Here is a 5,800-nt window from a genome sequence, read left to right as displayed (position 1 = left end):
GCCACAGATCCCTGGTCAATTTACCCTCTGGACCTTGCCCACAAATCACGCTGGGCCAATCCTTTAGAATCTATAACTAAAGGTTTATTAACACAAGAAAGAAAAGCCTGAGAGTAAGGTTATTAAAGTACAGTACGTTACATGCACCGAATCTCCCAGTTCTCGATGCAGGCTCTAGCAGAGGTGTTGCAGCTGCTGGTTTAAAAGTTCTTATTGCACATCCTACGATCAGGATGGGTTCACAGGTCTTCCAGGCTCTTCAATCCCTGCAGTGCTGCCTCTGGGATGAAGTGCTGAGCTGAGAACAAAATGGCATCGACCGCATGGCCTCTTTATACCTCCTTCCTGGCCTCTTCTGGTCTCAGCCGGTCACCTGGTCCTCAGCCTCTCTCTGCTGGCAGCTCTTGGGTCTCCGCCCTCCTGCTTTAGGTGTGTCTTTGGGCCATCAAGGGCCATTGTTCCACAGGGCTTCACTACTCAGCCTGTCCATAGCCATGCTCAACCACATTCACAGAAATATTCAGCTTCCACACAGATTACAGATTCCTACCTACACACACCGACATTATACACTCACATAAATAGCGTACATAAGATCAACAAACAATAATCTCCCGTTCAATACCCCACATGGCTCCCCCCATACCAATTTCTGGGGCCAACACCCCCACCTAGGGGTGCAGCAGCGATCTGGCTGCTTCCCTCCAATTCAGCAACGTGACACGCGGCGGGGCACGCCGGTGCCGGGGCGCTGCCGCGGCTCCTCCACAGCCCCCAGGGCGGCCAGGCGGAGAGGCAGGGGGCTGACGTGCACCAGGTGGTGCCAGGCAGCCTCGATCCATTGGTGGCAGGCTTGCTGCAGCAAGTCCAGAAAGTGCACCAGAAGGTGCAGGGCGAGCCGTGGCTCCATGTTGCCACCTGCGGCGGCCCCCCCCGAAGGGAAGCACCGACACAGACGGGCACAGAGACCGACGCTTTGCTGTCCCTCGGCGAGGTTGGCAAGCAAGCAGGAAAAGCTGAGAACCGGCTGTCCAGGGGGGTCCCTTTAAGCTCGAGCCTCAGATAGCCTCAGACAGCAGCCACACAAAGCAACTACTGACCTGATGCCCTGCCAGAACCGGTTTCAGCTGCCCTTAAATGCCCCCCTGCGTCCAATCAGTGTGGACGCGCTAGTTCGAATTAGCAAAACGCTAATTCGAACTAGTTTTTAGTTCTAGACGCGCTAGTTCGAATTAGCTTAGTTCGAATTAACTAATTCGAACGAAGTTAGTTCGAATTAGCGCTGTAATGTAGACATACCCCAGGAGGCTCTGCGGGAGAGCTTCCATCCTGAGGAGCACTAACAGTCTCCCTGGTCTGCCCCACTGGGGGCTTGTGCCTCATTCCTCCCTCACATCCTTCCACTTACTTACCCGCCCCCCTTCCTGATGTAAAATAAAATACACTTTGTTTCATAAACACAAACTGTCTTTATTTAACAAAACTGGGGAGGGGGGGATGAAACTGTGGTGAGACTTGGGAAAGGAGGTGGGAGAGGGGAGGGGGAAACCTTGGGGAAGAAGAGGGAGGGAGGGCTCAGGGTTGGGGGTCTTGCTGGACCAACTTGACTTTCATGCAAACCTGCTCCTGGGTTCACATGTGGCCTTTGGCAGCCAGGCTGGCAGCTATCCTGCCATAGACGGCCACGTTCCTCCATCTAGTGCGGCAATCATGGACGTTGGGGGCATCTCCCCCCACCCACCTAAGGTTCGTGATCTTTACCCTGGACCAGGAAGGCGCCCGCCTTCTCCGGGCCCTAGCAGGTCCCTAGGAGCTGGCAGACTGCTCCTGGGGAGCGGTGGAGGGCTGGCTGCCATTGGCTTGCTGGCTCATGTTTTGGGGCCACTGGGTCAGGGGCAGTGACTGCTGGCTCTGGGCTGACAGGCTTGGAGCTGGCACAGGCACTGTGGCCAGAGTCAACCCCTTTAAGAGCTCGGGGGAAGGGGGGAGGGAGTGGAGTGTTCTTGGTTGAGTCTGGAGTTACCACCAGGGCACCCTGGAGGCCCCCTATTTCGAATTAAGTGTCTACACAGCACTTATTTCGAAATAGCTATTTCGAATTTGGTGTTATTCCTCGTAGAATGAGGTTTACCAAATTCGAAATAAGGGCTCCGCTATTTTGAAATAGCGGTTTGGCTGTGTAGATGCTAGTAAAGTTATTTTGAAATAAGGGCTGTTATTTCGAAATAACTTTACTGTGTAGGCGTACCCTAATATATTAATAGGTAGATTTAGTATAGAGGTAATAGTTAAGAGCAAGACATCTGCTAAAGTCTGTGTAGCAGGGCAGCTGCCCTGTACTGGCCCTTTAGGAGCCAAACCCCAGCCTGGAGCAGGCCCGGGGAGTTCAGCCCAGCTGGGCGGCGTTGGCCAATTACGGCCCAGCTGGGAGCTATAAAAGGGAAGGGCTGCTTCAGCCAAGGCAGTGTGAGCCTGGCTGCCGAGGGAGCAGGACGCTCCCTGGAGCTAGGGCAGGGCCTAGAGAGCCAGGCTGGGCCAGGGTACTCGGACAGCCAGCCAGCCAGCCAGCCTGCTAGGCCTGCGGCAAGGCCTGCTGGAGAGACACCAACCCCCGGAAGGGGGGCTCAGAGCGAGTGACTTGGGCACTGCCGGAGGGCAGTGTGGCGAAGAGAACGACGTGATCGGAGGATTCTAGAGGGGAAACGCCACGTGAGCGGAGGCCCGTGTGGGCGGAATGGACTGATTCCAGGGACAGACGACAGACCCCTGCTACGGTGGTGAGTGACCCCCTCACAGATGGTGGAGAATGTGGGTACCTGAAGTTACGCGATCCCGGCCCTGACGTAAGGGCTCCGCGTGTGCCTCAGTGGACCCAACACAAAAAAAAAAAAAAACCCACGCAAAGAGAGAAGTTTGCGGGGTTCCCTCCTCCCCTCTCGACGAGCTCGGGCGGGAGGGCCATGGAGGGAGAGGCAGTGCCCAAAGGACTGACTAAGGGGCGACAGCCGCCATTGAAGCTTCGAGCCCAACAATTGGCGGCGCAGCTCCGACAACAGCAGAGGCTGGTACAGCAGCTGGACGCCCAGTACCGCCAGGCTCTACAGGAGGTGGCGGAGCAGGACCAGGCCGGTCTGGGGGCCGCCCCGACTCCACCGGCTAGCTCCCCATCCCTGACCACGTGGGGACCCACGGGGGACCCCGCGGTGTTTGCCCTCCTCGACTCGGGATGCAGCCAGACGCTTATCCGCCCCGATGTACTGCCTGACACCGCAGCACCCGAGGGGGAGCTGCAGCTGTGGTGCGTCCATGGGGATGTAAAGACCTATCCTCAGGTCCGGCTCCCCTTGATGGTGCGTGGAGTCACCCGAATGATGCGGGTGGGTGTGGTGCCGCACCTGCCATACCCTATGGTGCTGGGACGCGACTGGCCAGGTCTTACAGCTCTCGGTAAAGACTTACCGGCGCCGACCGAACCCCGTGTGGAACTCCTGGGGGAGGAACTCCAGGCAGTCCGACCGCAGGGGTCGCTCGACAGGGAGGGCCCTGCCGAGCGCGACGCACCTGTCCCGGCCGACCCAGTGCGCTCAGACCCGGAGGACGTGCCGATTGCGCTGGACTCGGCGGATTTTCCCCGTGACCAGCGGGAGGATCCCACCCTGCGGGAGGCCTACGCCCAGCTCGCCAGTGTCGACGGGACGGTGGTGGATCCACAGAGGGCGGCACACTGGCCCCAGTTTGAGCTACGAGCCGACCGGCTCTACCGGGTCGGGCGGAACCCGCAGACGCAGGAAGAAGAGGCCCAGTTGTTGGTACCCCGGGCCCATCAACGAGCCGTGCTGAGGTTGGCACACGACATTCCCGCCGCCGGGCACCTGGGGCACGAGAAGACCCTGGCCCGAGTCCTGGCCCGCTTCTTCTGGCCCGGGGTGTACAAGGAGGTCAAAGACTACTGCCAGTCATGTCCGGCCTGCCAGCTCGCCGCAGCCCCCGGGGTGCCAAAGGCTCCCCTCGTCCCTTTGCCCGTGGTAGGGACCCCCTTCGAAAGGATTGCCTTGGACATAGTGGGCCCCTTTCCGCGGAGCGCAGCTGGATTTCGATATATCTTAACGATCATGGACTATGCAACCCGGTTCCCTGAGGCCATCCCCCTTCGAAACACCCGTGCCCGCACGATCGCGAACGAGTTGGTGCGGGTTTTTGCCTGGGTGGGGCTACCTTGGGAACTACTGACAGACCAAGGAACGAACTTTACATCCCGGTTACTGCGTCAGGTCTGCGACCTCCTGGGTATTCACAAGCTACAGACCTCCGTCTACCACCCCCAAACCGATGGGCTGGTAGAGCGGTTCAACCGCACCCTGAAGGGGATGCTGAGAAGATTTCCTCCACCGGACATGAAGCACTGGGACCAGCTCATCCCTCTGCTCTTGATGGCGGTGCGGGAGGTGCCACAGGCCTCCACTCGATTTTCCCCCTTCGAGCTCCTGTATGGCAGACGACCTCGTGGCGTCCTCGATCTGGTCAGAGAGACCTGGGAACGGACCCCCTCCTCCTCCTCGGTCGGGCTTCTGCAGTACGTACTCTGGCTTCAGGAGAGACTCACGCAGGTGGGGGCCTTGGCTCAAGAAAACATACAGGCGGCCCAGGGAGCACAGGAGCGAGGGTATAACCGGGGGGCCCAGGAAAGAGTGTTTGAACCCGGGGATCGGGTGTTGCTGTTACTCCCCTCAGAGGAGTCAAAATTGCTGGCCCGCTGGCAGGGGCCGTATGAGGTCTCCCGACGAGTGGGCCCGGTCAACTACGAAATTCATCAGCCGGACCGGCGAAGGAAAAAACAAATATACCATGTGAACCTCCTCAAACCTTGGCGAGGGCGAGAAGGCATGTTGGTCGCGCCCTACCCGTCGGAGCCCGTGTTAGGTCCAAGGGTCCCTGACACCAAGGAGGAGGAGATAGACAGGGTCTCCGCGAGCTGGGGTAAGGACCAACGGCGGGTAGCCCAGGTGCTCATCGAAACGTTCACCAGGACCTTTACTTCGCGTCCGGGCTGAACCTCGGTGATAACGCACACCATCCGAACCCCGCCCGGACAGGTCGTTCGCGAGGGAAACCGACCTCTTCCCCGACGGATGCGCGACGTCGTGGAACAAGAGGTTCGCACCATGTTGGAGCTGGGAGTGATCGAGCGATCCAGAAGTGAGTGGAGGAGCCCAGTCGTGTTGGTCCCTAAGCCAGATGGAAGCATTAGGTTTTGCATCGACTTTCGAAAGGTGAACGCGATATCGAAGTTTGACGCCTACCCGATGCCCCGGACGGATGAACTGCTGGAGCGCCTGGGAAAAGCCAAGTTCATAACAACCCTCGACCTGACCAAGGGCTACTGGGACTCCCGATCCAGCGGGATCTGCCAAGAGAAGACAGCTTTCACCACCCCGTCCGGGCTCTTCCACTTCGTGCGCATGCCATTCGGCCTCCATGGGGCACCCGCCACCTTTCAGCGGATGATGGATCGCCTGCTCGCCCCTCATCTGGAATATGCCGCAGCTTACCTGGATGACGTGGCCATCTATGGTCGCGACTGGGAGGACCACATAAACCAAGTGGTGGCCGTGTTACGGACGCTCCGCGACGCGGGTCTCACGGCTAACCCCAAAAGTGTAAAATCGGCGCGCAAGAGACCACCTATCTGGGTTATCGTTTGGGGCGCGGGCTAGTCCGGCCCCTGGTGGGGAAGGTAGAGGCCATACGAAATTACCCCACACCGACCACGAAAAGGAAGGTCCGACAATTTCTGGGACTG

The sequence above is a fragment of the Pelodiscus sinensis genome, chromosome 15 (genome assembly GCF_049634645.1).
Source record: "Pelodiscus sinensis isolate JC-2024 chromosome 15, ASM4963464v1, whole genome shotgun sequence".
NCBI lineage: Eukaryota > Metazoa > Chordata > Testudines > Trionychidae > Pelodiscus > Pelodiscus sinensis.
The sequence above is the reverse complement of the archived record's forward strand: the minus strand, read 5'-3'. Positions refer to the sequence as shown.